This window comes from Thermobia domestica, chromosome 17 (genome assembly GCF_964235325.1).
Source record: "Thermobia domestica chromosome 17, izTheDome1.hap1.1, whole genome shotgun sequence".
Lineage (NCBI taxonomy): Eukaryota > Metazoa > Arthropoda > Insecta > Zygentoma > Lepismatidae > Thermobia > Thermobia domestica.
In genome coordinates this window covers 130391406-130411833 of record NC_137470.1, presented here as the reverse complement: position 1 = coordinate 130411833, position 20428 = coordinate 130391406, and positions in this window count along the sequence as shown.

Genomic DNA, 20428 nt, shown 5'->3' with positions numbered 1-20428 from the left:
ATCTATTATCTTTACGTATGCAACATATCTTCTAGTATACAAATACATTGCAAACTTGTCGGAATCAGACACTTCATTTTTCAGTTGTCTGATGGGCAAAAAATGACCCTTATCCGCCCACCTCCTTTCTTTCATTCTCATCATCGACGTCTTCTTTAGCTTAGTCGGCATAACCATTACTTAAAAATAAATTTTCTTAGTGCTCTTGTGAGTTCAGTATTAATACATTCTACATGAATTTTTTCTGGAAACTTTCCATTTTAACATTTAGCAAGTTGTAGAGACGTATGCAGAGGGTATGTCCTGAACGTCCTGACAATTGTCTCCAATCCCGACTATTTTGTAACTTTTCCTAACACTAGGGGCGATTTTACAGATTTTAATATAATCTGCCTCATACGGCATTTTTCTTCTATATTATTATTATTATTATTATTATTATTATTATTATTATTATTATTATTATTATTATTATTACTGAATAGTTGAGACCTCAATATCACGTTTTATTCCAATGTAAATACGAATACTGAAGGTAAGAAAATGAAAAGAAATTTTTTGGACCTTCCATAAGTATGAATTGCCTTATAAGAGATATTTTGGAAGGAAAAGAGGGGGAAAAAGAAGATGTCATCTACTGAACAATATGAAAATCAAAACTTCGGAAACCAGGTATGATTTGCCTTCATCGCGAAACATAGTAACTCCCTTTCTTTGGGTAAAAAATATTAGATTATGTATGCGTTATATTGTTATTTTATCAAAATAGTTCAACAAGTATAGAAAAAGAGTAGTTCCTATTGTGAAGTATCTGTCTATTGGAAATGAAGTGACTGTGTATTTGATATAAAGAAGCATGAACTTTTGGAAACTTATTGAAGAAAACTTTGACTAGAAGTGTACATTCTCAGACACCTGTTGTAAATGCATATTTGTTAAATAAACTCGACTAGCTTCCTTCTTTCCTTTCCGCATACCTTTGAGCACAGCCTGATACTTCCCGATTAAGTCATCATTCTTGAGTTGGACAAAACTAGGAGGAACAGAACAACAAGGGGTATTCGACACGCGATCAAGAGAGGTGCAGGATCATCGGAGAGAAGCGGATCCCACCATTGGAGGACCACCGACTCCAAGTCAAAGAGTACCATTCTGACGGTTCATCGCCGCAGACACCTTCAAGTTTGTCATCAGAGTAGTAGAATGAAGATGTAGAAGGACATTATCGTAAGACGCTTATCGACGCCCCTTGCAGTTCAACAGGATTAAGATCCAGATGTTGACTGTCACCAGCTAATCCAGACTTCTCCAGATATTCATCCCAGATGACCAGGACGACGCCAGCTTCATTGGATACATCAGGCTAGTGCTCATTCCTATTCTTTAATTACAACCTTTCTCTTTCTCTCACCCTTTTCCCCAACTAGTCATTTTCTAAATTAAAAACATTTGAATTTTATTTAAATTCAACCACAATTCTACAGTTAAGTACCGTGTTGTGCATCAGTTCCATCCCCATTTGATTGCATTTATTTATTTCATATTCTGAGCTATAACTGATGACACAGCACCGGCACATGGTGGAGATGTTGTGAGGCTTACGCCTTTGTTACGATCCTAAAATTTCGATAAATTACGATTCTAAATATTCGGTAGATGCTTTAAGATTCCAAATTTTGAGTAATTTGTACTGTGTAATTTATAGTTTGTTGAGAGAAATTGAGTAGAGTTACTTTTAACCCACCCGCCCACCCTCGCTACTTTATTCATTTGCTCTGTTAGAGTAATTTTTTGTTTTGTTGTATTTTAATCGAATGATAAGTGGGTGAGAAGAGAAAATTTTGCCAAGTTATTATATTTTTTTTGTGTGTGTGTTAGTACATAAGAAAAAGTGTTATTTACATTTTGGTGTTGGATATATATACATAGTAGTGTAAGATATTTATTATAAGTGTGATTTTGAAAATAGATATAATGGAGAATACTAGTGTTATGTCTTCTGCTATAGATCGTTTAGTAGAACCCCCCAAATTTTCCGGCAAATTGAACGAGTCAGTTCAATCATTTTTTAGTCATTTTGAGGATTTTTCTGTCCTTCATAACCTACGTGATGTACAGAAACGTCATTTGTTGCCGTATTGTTTAGAAAATGGGGCTCGTGCTTATCTGCTAGCTTTACAATCAACCGCAGAATATGATAATCTCATGTATGTTCAAATTAAGAAGAAATTAATAGAGGCTTATGAAGATAATATAGTTTCGCAAGTTTTAGAGCAAGAAATGAGAAATAGAGAACAGTTAGATTCTGAATCTGTCCTAGATTACATTTTTCATAAATGGAAATTAATACTTGAGTACGATCCGAAGATGCCAGTGACCGAACAACTTAACTTGATAATCAATGGGTTATTGCCTTCATTTTATTCTGTAGTTGTAAGAAAATCGTATAAGACTGTTATTGAGTTAGCAAAGTCCTTAGGTCTAGAGGAAAGAGTTAATTTTCTTGTCAGCATGCGTAGTCAGCAATTGAAGTCCTTGGAAATAACAAACGAATACAATATACATCCTGTTAGTAAGAATGCTATACAGCAAAAAGAAAATACTTTAGATGCTAATATTCAGAACGAAAATGAAATTGTAAGTCAGCCTGAAGAAAAAAATACATTGATAGCTCAGTTGGACGGTATCAAAGTCCAGTTACAAGATCTCGTGCAACGAACAGCGGCCGCAAAAGTTTCTCACGCACACAAAGGAAAATCTGTGTGTATACAATCTTATGAGCGTTCGCGTTTGGAGCAAAGAAATCCATCCAACGCATCCTTCTATCACTTGCAGCGTTTTGCTTCCGTCAATGCAGGCAATGTAAATGAGAATGTTAAATCGAATAATAGGAATAAAGTAGACAATAATATGTGTAATAATGTTAGAAATAGTAAGCGATATTATGTTCCTATTCAATATGAAGCTGATTTGCCTCATGTTAAAGCATATATTGATAATAAGCCGCATTTATTTCTATTGGATTCAGGCAGTACTGTTAGCTTAATTTCTGGTAATAGTTTAAGTAAGAAGCATAAAATACTTAAAGGAACTACTTTTATTCGTGGTATCACTGGAAATTCTCAAGGAAGTGATCAAATCGCTTTAGTGAAATTTAAATTAGGAGGACAGTATTTTACGCATCCTTTTCGAGTGTATAATAATTTTCCATATAATAGCATAATTGGCCAAGATTTTTTAAAAAGTCATCTTGCAATGGTTGATCACAATAAGAATTCTTTTAGTTTTGTTAAATTTGGTATTCCTCCAAGAATTGAATTGCCGCCATACGTATCTTTTGAAGAAATTTCTAACCATATAGCAAAATTATATAAACCTCAATTTTTAGTGGCTCGCTCTGTTGTTTTGCCTCCAAATTCAAGTGTTCAAGTTACGTTGAAAAAAGTAAATGATCTTGCAGGAAATCGCAATTTATTAGTTCCCAATGAGTTAATAGATACGCAGGCAGAAATTTTTGTGCGTAAATCAGTCGTAGACGAAATTCATCCAGTAATTTCAGTGATTAATCCTACCAAAGGTAAACTCTACTTGAAAAAAGATGTTGTGTTGGGTTCTGCCGAACATGTTATCAGTAATACCAACTTTAAGAAACAAAATACCACTAATAATAAGGTTCATCAAGTTAATGCAGTAGATACGAAATCTTTTCCTGAAGGTTATGATAAATATAGAGTAAATGTTAACCCTGAATTGTTGCCACATCAACAGCAGCAATTATACGATTTAGTAGAGGAATTTTATTCTAGTTTTTCTTGGAATGAATTTGACTACGGTTGTGCTAAAGGATATAAGCATAAAATTGAATTAGTAGACAATATCCCAGTAAATCGACCCCAATTTTCGATACCATTTCACCTACGGGATGAGATCAAAAAACAAGTAGATATTTTATTGAAAAGTAAGATCATTGAACCTAGTATTAGTCCGTACAATTCTCCGGTAATGCTTGTTAAAAAGAAGAATGGACAGTATAGATTTATACAGGATGGGAGATTTTTGAACAAAAAAATGGTTCCTGACAGTTTTCCGGTTCCTCCTATCCAGGATATTTTGACTAATTTGGCAGGACGCAAATATCTATGTTCTAGTGACGTTTTTGGAGCTTTCTTTAATATTCCCCTCACTGAAGAATCTAAACCTATTACAGCTTTTTCGATTCCGGGCGTGGGATCGTAAAATTTTAATTTTTTGCCTCAGGGTGTAAAGACATCTACTAGCGGTATGAACAGATTAGTGAAACTCACCTTAGAAGGTCTTCCACAAGATAAAATATTTGCCTATGTTGACGATTATTTTTGGTCTAGTGATAGTTTTGATGAAATTTTGCAGTTAACTCGTATGTTGCTTCAAAGAATAAAAGAAATTGGTTTAAAGCTTTCCCCAGAAAAAAACAAAATTGGGATATTTTTCATTAGATGTTTTAGGTCACACTGTTAGTAAAGATGGTTTGTCTATTTCGAAACGAATAATTAACTCAATTTCCAATTATCAACGTCCCAAAACAAAGAAACAAGTCAAAAGTTTTTTAGGATTGGCTTCTTTTGTTCGTTCGTATTTACCTAATTTTAGTCAATTAGCAGAAGCGTTACTTTCTTTGTTGAAAAAAGACGCTCCTTTTCGTTGGAAGGACGCACAAGAGAAAGCATTCAATAATATCAAAAAAGCCATCATTTCAGCACCTTGTCTCATGAGGTACAAACCTGATTATCCTCTGTATCTCTATTTTGATGCCAGCCAAGTCGCTCTTTCTGGACTAATCAAACAACCTCAAAATTCACCTGACGACACAAATCTAGTTCCTATTAGTTATTGTAGTCGTGCAACGTCTCCTAGCGAGAAAAAATTACACCCATATCAGCTTGAATTACTAGCATTATTGTACTCATTACGTTCATTCAGGTATTTTCTTTTGGGACGTCATTTTTATTTGAAGACAGATTGTCATAGTTTAATTTATTTGAAGCAAACAAAGAATGTAAGTAAGATTTCTAGATGGTTGAGTGAGATCGAATCGTATAATTTCACTATTTCACATATCAGTGGCTCCAGTAACGTAGAGGCAGACGCCATTTCACGTTTTTCTAACTTCCCTAGAGATTTGGAAGACGAGAAAAAGAATCAAGAAGATCCGAAAATTTTGTTTACTCAGACCACAAATTCATTTTCAATTTTAAATGAGCCAAATCTGGCAACAGAACAGCGTAAAGATCCGTTTTTTAAAGATATTTTTTCTTGGTTGGAACAGAAAGAAAATAGAAATCCTAAAATAGAACGCCAAGCATTATATTTTACTATTAAGGATGGAATTTTGTATAGAAAACAGAAAACTTCTCAAGGTATAAGATTTTTAGTTGCAGTTCCTACTTCTTTGCGTTATAAAGTTTTTAATACTTGTCATACGTCAGCATTGGGATCATCTCATTCTGGTTATTCTAAAACCTATGATATGTTAGTAAAAACAGTGTATTTTCCCAACATGAAGAAATATATATATCAGAAGTGTAAAGAATGTACGATTTGTCAAGTATCGAAATCAAAAATTGGTTCTCCATATGGCACATTGCTTACTTATCCCTCCGTTCCCCCCTTCTATCGCATCCACATAGATGTAGCTGGGAATTATTCTCCTAATAATATGTTAAATCACAAATATATGATAGTTGTAGTAGACAGTTGTACTAGATACATAATTGCAGATTCCCTTCCTGATGTTACAGCAAGTACTTTGGCTTCATTTCTTTATCATAAAGTAATTTTAAAGTTTGGAATTTTTTATGAAATTGTCTTAGACAAAGGCAGTGCATTCACTAGTGGACTATTTAAAGAATTATGTGCTATGATTGGTGCTAACATGCGTTTTGTAAATGTACATGGGCATTATAGTAATGGTGTTTGTGAAATTAGTATTAGAAACATAGAACAACGATTGAAATCAGCATTATGTGACAAAGATTTAGGAGAATGGATTGACTTATTACAGCCCATAGTTTTTTCGCTTAACGTCACCAAGAATTTATCGTCTCAAATTTCACCATTTGAATGTCTTTTTGGCTTCAAACCTAGGTTACTTCATCAGGCAATTTTAAATACCCCGTGTCAATACGAAGAAAATGCCGTTCGTTTACAGCAATTACAAGAGATTAGAGATAAAGCGCAAGAAAATCTTTACAAACGTCATAAAACGGCGACAAAATTTTTTGACAAGAGACATACGAAACCAGCTTTTAAAGAAGGAGAAAAAGTTTGGATATTAGACACCACAAGAAAAAAAGGTCACGCCAAAGCATTTAGCGGAAAATTTATTGGTCCAGGCATAATTGAACGTGTGGAAAATCCAAATTCGTATTTTGTTAAGTATAAGACCGCCCGAGGATCATACAAGATAGACAGCATAGCAGTTCAGAGATTGAAGAAGTTTTATGAGAAGAAAAACCCGGAAGAGGAAGACCACCTTGAAGACTCTGATGAAGAGATGCCTATCAACGTCTGCACGGAAGACCATACGATGAAAAAGAAGAAGACGAGACGCGAAGACCATCAAGAACCACCAACTGAAGAGATTTTCAACCCCAGGAAACAATGTTTGGAAGAAGAAATTTTCATCCCTTCTCTTCATATTAAGGATGTTGTGATTGCCGAAAATCTACCAACGTGGGCAACTATAGGGAAGAATTCTACAGAAGAAAAACCGAAATTTGCTTGTAATACTGCCATCAATCAGAAGATTAGTATTTATAAAGGTAACATAGTGGATATAAAAGCAGATGCCTTAGTAAATCCAACGAATGAAACCTTAACTCCTTTAGGTGGTGCAGATAAAGCCATTCAAGACGCAGCTGGATCTGAATTTTTAGAAGAATGTATGACCATATCATCATTGAAGCCAGGAGAAGCGAAGATTGCCAATGGTTATCGTCTACCAGCTAATTATGTAATTATGACATGTGGACCGCGGAATTCAGACAAGAAGATTTTACGAGAGACGTACAAAAATTGTTTTAAAGTGATGTTGGAGAATGACCTATCTACAATTGTATTACCTAATATTTCAACTGGAGCATTTAAATTTCCGAAGTTAGAAGCTGCCAAAATTGCCTTGGCTACAACAAGAATATTTTTAGAGGAACATCTTGATGACGTAAACCGTGTCGTATTTTGTGTTTATGATAGAGAGAATTGGGACATTTATCAGCGATTACTCCCCATATATTTTCCCATTGATGAAGAATCTGTTAGTCCGTCTGTCCGTACGTAGTAATGACGATGACACTATTTACCAATTTTTGTTGAACGAATACATGGAACATGTTGAAAATGGCGAACAAAAATATTATTATTATTGCTAGTAAGAGGGGAAGAACTTAGAAACAATTCCACAATGACGTTTCAGACAAATTTATGACTCCTGCTAGGCCTGAAGGATGACCCGTTTGTATGTATGAACTGTTTGCGAAACCCGCGAAGTTTTCAGACAGTAGGAATCGAGGTTGTGGACTGTGACGTCATGTTGTTAAGTTTTCCCCTGTGAAGGAAGTCGTTTCAACTCTAACTTGAAGAACGAAATAAATTGACTATTTTTCATGTTATTATACACAGGAAATATCAACAATCTAAATTATATTTTTTTCTTAATATCCTCGTAGGGAATCGAACCACGGACCCGTATCTTACGAAACGAATGCGCAAGCCACTACCCTAAGACTGGTCTTTTAAATGAGTCAAGAAACACTCGTCTATGTAGCAAATTCCAAACGTTCACGATTCCAATATTTTATTAACGATGAAACACTGATTTCGGTCATGATAAAATACGATAGTCCAGAGAATTCAAGTTTAAATTTAAAAAAAGACCAAAAGTATCTCCGTAACTTATTTCTATTATATTTGGTTATTCTCGTTGTACAGATATATCCAGTAACCTTGAACGTCAGGGACACGAATACAGATACATCGAGGACCTGCAGCTATCATAATAATTACAGATTCATCTACTAAAACAGGTGCCCATTGTTTATCCCTATATATTAATACTGGTGAACATGTAGAATTCTTCGATACTTTCGGATTTCCTCCATATGTAATACACATTGAATTTCTAAGTAGAAATTTTCTTTATGTAAATTCAATAATAAACCAATTCAAAGTGTGAAATTGTTCCTATGTGGACATTATTCACATTTGTTCCTATGCTATAAATCTAAAGGAAAGTCCTTAAATGATTTTCATCATACGTTTCCATCAACACCAGAAAAATGATCTATTGCCCTAACTATTATTCCAGGTATTCATTTATGTCTGATATTTTTGTTCTGTGTCAGTAGAGGAAACTTGTTTATATACGTATTATCATTTCTTCGTTTGTTCATTATTATATTTAAAATAAATTTTAAATTATGTTTTTTTTATTTTAAAGTGTGTATGGTCAACATCATTGCATAATATGACTCCCAACCAAGTTTCATCAGCAGATTATCGTCATCAACATCATCAATACAAAGACTCTTTTCGTAATAATGAAGTTAGAATGTGTAAATAATAATATTCAGTGGGAAAATGAAGGAATACCTACAATGAAGATTAGAAAATTAAACAAAAAAACTGGTAGTTGAAATAGTAATATTTAATGAAAATAAAGTGATACCTACACTAAGCATTAAATGCACACAGACGTGAAAACTGTGTTAATTAAGAACTGAGTATAAAAACTTTTTCTTTAAACTGCACTTCCCACGATTTTCATTCTTCTGTTTGTGAATATGATCGTCGTCAAAAAATAATTTGTATTATGCTTTTGTTTTGAAAGAAAATTGATTTATTTGTTTTCTTCCATTTACTAACAAATATGTTTTTGTACTTTTCAAAATCACTTTATTAAAAATGTCATACTATTTAAAAATCCAGAACTTTTAAATTTAATGATGTAATCATGTAAAAATAATAATGAGCTCAAATACTTAACAAATCTTCCTTTCCTAAATTAAAACAAGAATGTGTATTTATTATTATTATTATTATTATTGTTATTTTATTATTATATTTGTTTGTAATTATATGATATAATTTTGTTTGATTCTTAATATTAATTATTTTTAAAGGCTTTTAGTTTTTCAAAATAAATAAACGTAAAGCATTAGCAAACTAATAAAAAATTCTATCATATTTAAGTGTATTAAACGAACTCAAAACACTAATTTCTTTGTAAATATAATATTTCAAATTCATTATATTTTTATTAACTAAATTTATTATTACAGTGCACAGTATAAGTGAACAAAATTATTTCTATTCTTTTTTATTAACGGAAGTCCACCTCATCGATACCCTACGAAAGTAGAATATCGGTTTGCCATCACCATGCTTGTTTTTGTTCAGTGTCAAATAATTCATCAATAACTGAATCTATGAGCTTTGTTTTGCATAATACTTTCCAATTTTAATCTTTCACCATCAAGGTTCACATCACCGTCCTTACTATTATCAAGAGACACACTTGGAAAATTGCTGTTTATTGCATTAATAATTCTCTATTCTTCCACACACGAATGAATTCCAGCAAGTTCTCTAAATGTAAGACATCGTAATTGTAGATGATTGAGAATAGTATCTGTACACAAGTCAAAATATTCACATAGCACATTGCAAGTTTTACTGTTGTTCACAGCATGTTCAATACAGAGTAAAACTTCCAAGAAATTAAGCCAATCACTTGAATTTGAGTACACAACGTTTCGAGGAGGATGAAGTGTTCCTTTCTTCTCTAACATCACTAGTTTTCCAACCATTAGTTTTCACACCACCAGTTAGTTATTCTGTCCAAGAAATTTTATAAATATAATATACACTTGAGAGTCGAAATAGTCCGGAACAAACGGGGTGAAATGTTCAAGGTTTTCCCATTCTGCCAAATTTAACTTCACACCAAACACAAGTTCTTTGCCAATACGAATCACTGTCTCAAATGTGTTACTATCCAGTCCAATACAAACTGATTTGCTTTTCATTGAATTAAGAATATTTTCAGGATTTATTAAGTACTCTTTCTTAGTATTCATAGTTGATGCACAAGCACTCATAGACATGTTAGTCCAGTAGCTGACCAACACAGACTAACGTCACTATGCATACAGATGTCTGTGCACACATGACGGGGATGAAGAAAAGGAGGAGAAGAAGAAGAGAAAAATCATGTTTCGCCTTGTTTGTGCATATCCCATACACTTATGAAGAAAATACCAACTCAGTAAATTCAAAATTGTGCATGTTACGTCCAGATAAATTAATTTTCATTTCTTTATGTTAAACATACATTTCAAGTTTGCAAATACTATAATGATGCACCACTATCTGCTTGTAATTTTTCAGTACAAAGTCCTGATCAAATTACTTTTTGTTCTTCTTCGCATGTCGTACATGCCTTCCTTCCATATATCGTTGTAATTATCTCACAGTTTACAATACGAAATGATATGCCAATCTCTAAATCACGCAACTTTGTGAAGGGTTCGAATGGAGGCGTATGAAGCTTATCTAATAAATTCATTGACGCTGCCATCTTTAATACGAAGTTTCTTCCTTCACAACAGCGGCTAACGGAATGATCTTCACATACGCACACGTGTATGCTCTAAGTTCTGTCTACGACGTCGGTATCCACTTATTCACTACTTTTCACCACGTGATCCTACTACATGAGGTATACGACACTAACCACACACAAACACACATCACATGACTGAATACTTCCGTGAAAAAGTAGCAATGAAAGGCTGTATCACCCCTAGCAACTAACAAAATTTTATGTGGGAACCCAAGGCCAAATTCGATTGAGTTTGTCTTGAATACAGTAATCATAAACTATGGCATCTAGCAACTAAAATCTTTCACATAGATCCAAAGGCCAATTCGAAGGAGTCTGATATACCTGTTCATCCAAAATCAAATTTTTAAGGATTCTGGCAACAAATACAGTTGTCATGGGAACTTTCGGACTTCGACGGAGGTTGGAGTCTAGCACAGTGTCCTATACACATCATACGCAATATAGCATCTAGCTGCTAGCTAGTTTAAAGAAGTTCTCAATGTCAAGTTAGCCCAAGTATCCTAGATCTACTGCGCATACCATTTTTTCCAGCTGTGTTTTTTTATGAATAATGAAGTAAATTTGTTACACCGTATAGGGGACTAATCGAGTAGCTCCTAGTTTGTAAGAAATGCATTGAAGATGACATAGTAAAAGTTCATCAAGATTATCATTTAGCTCAAGCCTGGTTTCAACAGTAACCCAATGTTGGATTAGTCGACTGGGATTATGGAGCATCTGACCTGAATTCAATGGAAAATCTATGGAAAGAAGTTACAAGAATTCTATAAAAAACTTGTACTCATAACACACCAAGGAGTGTTGACGAGCTATAGGAAATAGTTGTTAATGGTTGAGAAAAGTTGACACATGAGCACCGATACGTCTACAGCTTAGTCAATTCCACACCAAGATGATCAAAAGACATTATAAAAGGTAATGCAGCTGCGCGAGATACTAATCTTGGATTAAGTCAAAGACAACGCTAAAAGCTCTTTGTAGAGATACATAATTGCATAGATTTTTCCCGTAGCTTCACTTCAGTTGAAACTTAAAATTTCCATACATACTTCTTCAAAATATAACGGTTATTTACCAGTAATAGACTCAATGTTTCTCGTTTGCAAGATCTTAGCGTGCTTGCCTTCAGAACAATAGATCTGAGTTCGATGCCTCGTTGTGTACTTGAGTATTGAGTAACATCGTTTTCACTAAAAAATAACATTTGTTTCAAAATCATTTATTTATTATAAAATATTTGAAATGACGACGTAACGAGTAACGAGAATAACCACCAGTAGACATTGAAGCTCATAAGAAAGCCACTGAAGTTCATACCATCAACAAAAATATATAAATATAATAAATAAAGAAAAGTAAGGAACGCAAACAAAAAAGATGCACAGAAGATCCATAAAACAAACGAAATATTGATATTAAGAAACGCAAAATAGTGAGGGGAAAAGTCCACTTGCTATAGCAAGAATAAGGAAGTTACATTGGTATTAATATTGTTTCAAATGCAAAATTATCTGTTATTTGAGAAATTATTTAGTCTAGGATTTTCTTCTAATGAAATCAGAAAGTTATTATAAGTTATATTATATATCACTGTTATGTAATGTAGTGCTTTGAGCACATATATTTCCCAAAGAAAATTACAACTCTCTGTAATGTATAAACTTGAACAGAAAGTAATATGGAAACAGTAGCTGAAAGACATCTTCCTTGCTTTACAGAAATAGATTTATGCAAAACATTGGAAAAATATATTCGAACCATTCATCTTACTCATATTATGAGGTTTGAATTGAAAAGAAATTATGAAAACCCAACTCGACCCAAGTTTAACTACTTTCAAAAATCAATCTGAAAGAATGCAAACGCTTTCTCGTGATAATGAAAGACAGCGCCAACTTCATGTTTATATATTGAGAAAATTATTATAGAAATTCCTCCTTTTCCGTCCACTTAGAAACGAAGATTACGGAAGCATTGAATACGTCTACTTACATTTTATAAAGATTAATATTTCAAGCTTCAAATACCTAAAACGAAAGCGCGTGAGGTGCTCTACTTTGGCATATACTTTGAACCATTCCTTCCCTTCAGGATATAAGAAAAATTCCAGTTCGCCGTATAAGTAGAGTGAAACAAGCCACTCAGTCCACTGGTAGCACCACGTTACGTACGATGACCTTCTAATCCCACCAAATGCACAGTACTATTTTCTAGCATATCAGCGTCGGCTTTCCCACAAACTGTGGGGCTTCTTCTCATTTTGGTCATGATCGTTTTGAATATTGTTGAACATTGTTGTTATCCACTTTTCATCACTCGCGAATAACCGCAGTATTAAGGATGTACGTATGCAAACCATCCTGATAGGCTTAAAGTGTCGGGAAATCGGTCACATCATCCAAATCATTGACCCTGTTCACGTAGTATGATGTTACAGAGCATTTAACTTGATTTTGAGAGACTAACACCTTGCCCCAAAATTTCGAAAAGCTGCATTGTCCCAGCAACTTTAAATTTGTTTTATTTTTTTAGAACTAAGAGTTTTGAAACACCTATGTTTCATAAATATGAATCCTTGAAAACTGGTGGCTCTTGCTCATTCCATTCGATAATTTAAAAAGGTAAAAGTATTATAAATAAACTCACTTTAAGAGCAGTTTTAAATACTCTTATTTTAAACACATTATGAACACAAATTTTACGTATGTTTTTGCACATCACGCTTAGAACAGACTTATATTTATTTGTTTACGCATATTGATCCTATTCTATCTCATATTGGCAAATGAACTTATTTATGAGAAGACATCGGTTAGGTTAGGATTTAGACTTGTGGGTTTTCGGCATCGAAGGCCATTTAGCTCGTTACGTTTTCAAGGTGACTTCCCTCGGCGAGCACACTATCCGGGGAAAGGGAAGGAAGAAAGGATTGGGAAAGGAAGGAATCGGCCGGGGACCTATGAGTTAGGTACCACCCCGGCATTTTCTTGGTGTGAATGAGGAAAACCCAGGAAAACCCCAATCAGGGTGGCTGGTCTGAAAAAGTGTTTTGCACTTTTTCTACCGAGTGGCCCCACCGGGAAACGAACCCGGGACCGCTCGGAGCGGAGGCGAGAGCGGAAAAGATACCGAATTCCCTATTATTTTCTGATTATAAAAACCATAAAAATTTAGCTAAGATGTGATATAATGTTTCTTAACACGTTTAGAACATGAGAAAAATACGAAAACACGTAAGCGCTCTCATTGCAGCTGTTGTATGATGCGTTCCAGTATATGGCTCTAGATGTCAGGAAATGAAAGCTGTTCTTGCAGAATGCTGCATACCTGCCACTACGTGAGTTGTTTCTAATATAAAACATATTTATGAGCTTATTCAATGAACTCAACAATACTAAAATCTGCGTTGCTTTCTTTCAAGCAAACAATATATAAATATTTTTCTATTATTCATGTAATTATTAATTTCGCTGTCAAGATCTTAAATTCATTCTATCACAACTCTCATTTTCAAATAATTATACTATAAAATAAATTAGAATTTCTGTCTACTCAATTATATACAAACTCAAGGCTAATCATATCCTTACATTACTTGACCTGCCTATTTATAATACCCTCTTTACATATATCACATATTTTAATTATCAAACTGTCATTTTTATACATTAATTCAATAAATAATTATTAGTGTCCTGACTACTTATTCATTGATCAATGGTCTAAAAAGTAGGTTAGTAGATAAATGGTCCTCACTCTACTGATCAGTAGAAACGTAGTCAGAAAATGCAAAAGCAGGCATAACTTCTATCATGGCGGATAGAAATCTTTGATCAGGTAATGGTGACTGCTTTGAAACAAATGCAGACTATGAGAATTAAATGTCACATTTGTAGTTTGGTGTTGAGAAGAAACAAACTTATGAAACAAAGGTTTAAGAGCAACTCAGGTAATAATATAAATTATGCCAAATATTATTGACTTATATCATGATAAAACAAATAAGAAAGTAGTTTCAAAAAGAAGAAATATAACGTAAAACAGTGTAAGAGGAAGCAAAGAAATCTACCGTAAACACACTAAAAACGAACAACTCAGTGCATAGTGATAGTGGCTCAGTAGTCAAGGTGCTCGACCAGAAGTGTGGAGGTACTCGGAACGAATCAACGTCTCCCAGGTATTTTTTTCTACTTCAGCACTTTTGGTGGCGATTGATCGGCAACGACATACGTTCTTGTACTTTCAAATTTTGAATAGTTTTGTACTCGCACGTTCCAATACTTGAAGTATCAAATTTTCAGGTATAATAACAGCAATAATAATAAACTAATATTAATAATAATTACCTCGTAGAAGACTAAAAACTAGGAGCTTATTATCGCACAGGTCATATCATTACAAGCAGAAACGCGACATTTGGCAAGAATATTTCGGTTTTGTTTAATGTTGCCCAAGAGAAGAAGAATTTCTCATCTCGCTTATAAAACAAAACATAAAATCTGGACGAGAATTAACATTTTACATTCGAGACGGGACAAGGCTGATTCAAATTATCGTCTGGCTTTGGATATGAGGATCGAGACGAGACGAAAAGTATCGTAAGCATTTCTCGTCCTATCTCGATTCTCGAAATAGTGTATGTCCTTTATTTAAATAACAATTAATCTTATACGCTATTTTGGTAATTTGTGATTCAGAGCTCATTGAATTATGGACTGTGTAGATATATTTGTAGTAAACCCTTAGTAATTCCCTCTTCGTATCCTAAAAGTTAGTTTATTAAACATGTTGTTGTTCAATGATATTCAGTTGTTTTAATTACAGTTATGTTCCTTAAAACGTACTGTAGAATACTTTCTACATGAAACTTTAGTGGAACACTTTTATTAATCTGGGTAGCTGCAGAGTTGTGTCTCGGATGTACGAACCCCACTCCCCAAAATTCGGACTATTCAGTAAGTATTGTCTAATTTTAGTGCAACTTTAAAAAATAATACCATTATTATTATTATTATTATTATTATTATTATTATTATTATTATTATTATTATTATTATTACTCAAGATTTGAAACCTCAATATTACGTCCTACGCCAATGCAAATAACTATACGGAAGTTGATAGGAAAAAGGTAAACAAATTGGTTTGGGCCCTGTCTAAGGATGAATTGCCTTAGAAAAGATAATTTGGAAGGATAAGTGTCTGGAAGGGAAAGTGAGGTAAAAAAGGTTTCAGTTCGTGGTCAATATAAAAATCCAAACATCGGATGCGTTTACAGAAACAAAGTAGGATTTTCCTTTATCACGATACATAGTAACGGCCCTTTCTTTGGGTAAAAACTTTGGATTATGTATGCGTTGTATTTCGAAAGAAAATATGGCGAAAGAAAATATTTCTACTAAGGGAGGGAGAAGTTAGGAACAATTCCACAATGAAACAATAACGCTTCAGACACATTTATGACTCTTACTAGGACCTAAGGTTGATCCTTATGTATTTATGAATTATTTGCTAAACACGTTACGTTCTCAGACTGTACGAATCATTTGTAGACATGTGATGTTCTGTTGTTAGTATTCCCCCTGTGAAGGAAGTCGTTGTAGCTAACTTGTAATGCCGTGAGTAATTGAAAATTTTTTTTATTACTATACAAAAGAAATGTGAACGTTGTAAATGATAAACATTTCCTTAACTACTTCAGCGGGAATCGAACCAATTACTCCTAAATTACGAATCAAATGTTCAAGCCACAACCCTAAGAGTGCTCTGTTAAGTAAAAAATGCCCATGTTTTAGCAAATTGCAAATGTTTACTGTCCAATCTTTTATTAGCGATGAAACAGTCTGATTTCGGTCATGATGTAATAGTGTAGCTCAGATAATTGAAATTTAAATTTAAGAGAAGACATACAAACACGCAAAGATATGAAGAAGGAAGTTTTCTTAAGAGTATTTTGAACTCTTAACTCGAACCTTGTGCCTCAAACCACTTTTCTTCCAGATTCACCGGAAGTACTTCTGTAACTTACTCGGTTGTACTTGGCTATACTCGTTTTAAAGTTATTTTCAGTAACCTTGAACGGCAGGAACACGGACACAGATACATCAAGAATATATAAAATTTCAAAGGCTCCTCCAGCGGGAGTCGAACCCGGGACACGACCACTGAACTATCTAATGAGTGGGGTACCTAGTTCGTTATGAAGGCAAGTAAGCTTGAGATGGACAACAAAGTGCTCCTTGGTTTTCTCAGAACGCTCCCCTTTCCTCCCACTTTCTCTTTCCGTCAATTCGTTCATCATAATTCACTCTCTTTAATCATGGTCATCCTCAACCTTACAGGAATAATGGTGACACGTTAAACACTAAGATTTTATTTCATTTTCAAGCTCTTAACGGAGACCAATCCGAACCGAAAAACAGTTCTAATTTCTATTGTTCATAAACGTGTTCTCTCAAAAATACATAGAAAAATAAGCATGGGGAATCGTAATTCTACTGAAAAATGAAACAGCACATTCATAATAAATTAACTTAAAACGAAACTACTTACACATCTTTCGGAACTTTTCCATGTATGTATGGATATACTGTGAGGAGGCAATATCGTGTCTGTGTCAAACGAAACTGACCCAAACTACGGTTTCTGAAATAAACGTAATGACCTTTTAGTCTTGTGCGTAATATTTTATCGATGAGGAACATCGAAGGGAGCGGTACTGGTTGTAATTCTTCTCTGTAGAAAATACCATCGATGAGTTGATGATTTAAATCCTCTAGTCGATACACTGGTGGGATTCTTGGTACAATAGCTTTTACTCTAAATATTTCCCAAGTACAGTTCTCGAGGTAACTATTGTTAAAGGTACGTTTTGTTTTACTAATACGAACAGTATCACCAACAGATAAATCCGTATCTTGTTTTGAACGTTGTATTTTTTTGTCGTATAAGTTATTCCACACCTCCAGTAAATTGACCTGAGAAACGTTTGCAGGTGCCATTTTAATACTGGAGTGTCGACTTTCATTGTATGCTTTTACAAGTAAAGGCAATACTTTGATTAATTGTATGTTTGATATTTGGTAAAGTATTTCCACATACGATGTTTCAATGTCTGATTAGATCTTTCTGCGATGCTGGCTTTAATATCTGGATCCTTTGCTGTTAGATGTTGCACGTTGTGTTTCCTGAGAAACTTTTGTACTGTCTTGTTGGTAAATTCAGTTCCTTGATCACTACGTAGCACAATTGGTTTCCTGTCCTGGAAAATCATTTCAAATGCATTCACTATATCCTCAGCACTTTTTTATTTTAGCTGTACAGCCCACCCGTACCGACTAAACACATCAATCACTGTACGAATATAACGGTAATTGTCATTGTAGTTTCGAAGTGATTGTAAATCATTTAAATCACATTCCCATTGGTCATCAATATTATTGACAAGATAAAAATCTCTACGGAAACGACGACGTACAGGACGATGTAACGTGTAGGTAGGTTGTTTGTTTAACTAAAGTTTCATTTTCTGTAGTTTGCCATAATTTCTTTGCTGTAGAAAATGATGCAGATGGTTAATGTGCTGGATTGTAATAAATGAATTTCAACATTTTGTTCATGGTTTGTACGTTGACCATTGTGGAATGATACGTTTTCTTTTTGGTTGGACTTCTAAAACATCATCATCATCATCTTCTTCTTCTTCCTCTTCTCCGGAAGAAAATAATTCAGGTGCAGGTTTTGGTGGTGAAGATCCTTGAGATGCTGTTGTACTATTATGCTTGACAATACAGTTTAATCTTCGTTGATTACCAATCAATTTTTGAGGTGTGTTTGACAAGGTAGTTGCAAAAGAATTCCCAGCCTTGATGATTAGAATGTCTTCTCGGTCGAGTCACGCACGCATTAAATCTGCAATATTGGATCCATGTAGTTTATTATTGTTAATGTACACTGTTCCTTTATGATCCCACGTAATTGCGTCATTTTGTTTCAAACGACGGAATAGTAGTTCAGCTTTCTTACGATACATTTGTGGTATTGCGGCTAAAATTTCTTGGTTCGCGCTATCGTCCACATTCGGAACATCACCATCAGGTTTCGTTGATGTAATTGTAATTGGTATTGACTCTTCTTGTTTACGTATCACATAAAGATATTTATGTAATATTCTATTGTACTGATTCCATTTTTCTTCATCACTTGGATATGATGTATTCAATATAGATTGTATTTCACGATCGAGATAAGATTCTCGATTTTCACTCACACGTGATGATGATACATAGATTCGTTGAAGCATTTCTGGTGGCACTAAAACCATTTTCTTGCTATGTTCCATGATGTTTATTGTTTAAATAAAATACTGGATAACACACTTCCTAAAATAGGTGCAAATAATGCTGGTAAAAATCCTCCTTGTTGTACGGCTAAATGCTTCTTCTTTTTTCCAATGATTTTGTATTGTGCACGAGATAGCGGAGCGTGTTCTTGTAACGCGTTAATCTTGCCTTCTGCGCACTTGTCAGCGGAACATTGCCTTTTAAGACATTATAACAACATTCACAGAATACTATGAATTAATCAAGCGTCTGCATTGGCAATAATAGCTTTATGCAATCTCGGTTTAGCTTTGTGCAGAGCACGTAGCAGATAAGCGTGTTTCACTGTAGGAGACATCGTGACAGACTAAGTCATCGTTTTCACATGCACAATAATTTAAACATGTTTTCTTGGTACGTAATGATGCAAATTGTCGGGAAAAATATTTGTACGAAATCGCATTTCATCGGGTGTATCTTGTTTAAGATCCATCCGTAAATAGCCATGTGAATTTCTTGTGGCGTCTGCATAACTTTCTTGTAGAAACAGTGGATGCTCAGGTATGATTAGATAGTTCATATGCTTGATTTGTGACTTGTCACGTGGATTTTAAAACAACACCAAACACGAACAATTTAAACTGATATTTCTATTTCCTTTACTTTGATGAAATACATTTTGTGTTATAAAAATCACACTAATATATCGATGATGTGATCCTTTCGTGAACATATGAACAATATCACTATTCACTTCTCGCATATGGTCATCAATAATAATCAAATGTGTTCCATCTTGAGGCTGAAAATCTTTCATTTGTGGAAGTCCTTCGTGAAATTCTACTGGAATCGGCGTTATTGCATATACGTCTTGCCATTCTGCATAATACCGGTATATCTTCCGAAATTTCGCATTGATCATGGTTGGGAGATGTGACAGTAATCGCTTCACAAAATAGTTTTTCCAGATCCACTAAGTCTTGCGAGAATACATGTAAATGGATGTTTCTACTGTATATCCATGATGAACACTAACACCTTGTTTCAAATATGACGCGTATTTAAAGTGCCTTCAAATATTTTGTTTTAGTTTGTACATTCTTACACTCAAGGGTAAATGTTGGTGAGAAACGGAAAAACCGTTTATTTGTTAATCGAATAGTTGAAAACCGTTTATTTGTTAATCGACTAGCTAAAAACCGGATAAAGTTTGACGGTTAACCGTGAAAGTTGTTCACTGTTTGATTTTAAATTCTACGTGATTTTATGTTTGAAATTTGTTTTCAAATTTTTTGTTTCAAAAATTTGTTTGCAATTTATTTGTTTCTATTTTTTGTTTTAAATTATGCATTTAAAAATTTTGCATGAAATTTATAGTTTTCAAAATTTTTCGTTTCAGAATTTTGTTTGGAAATTTTTCGTTTGAAATTTTTGTTTGAAATTTTAT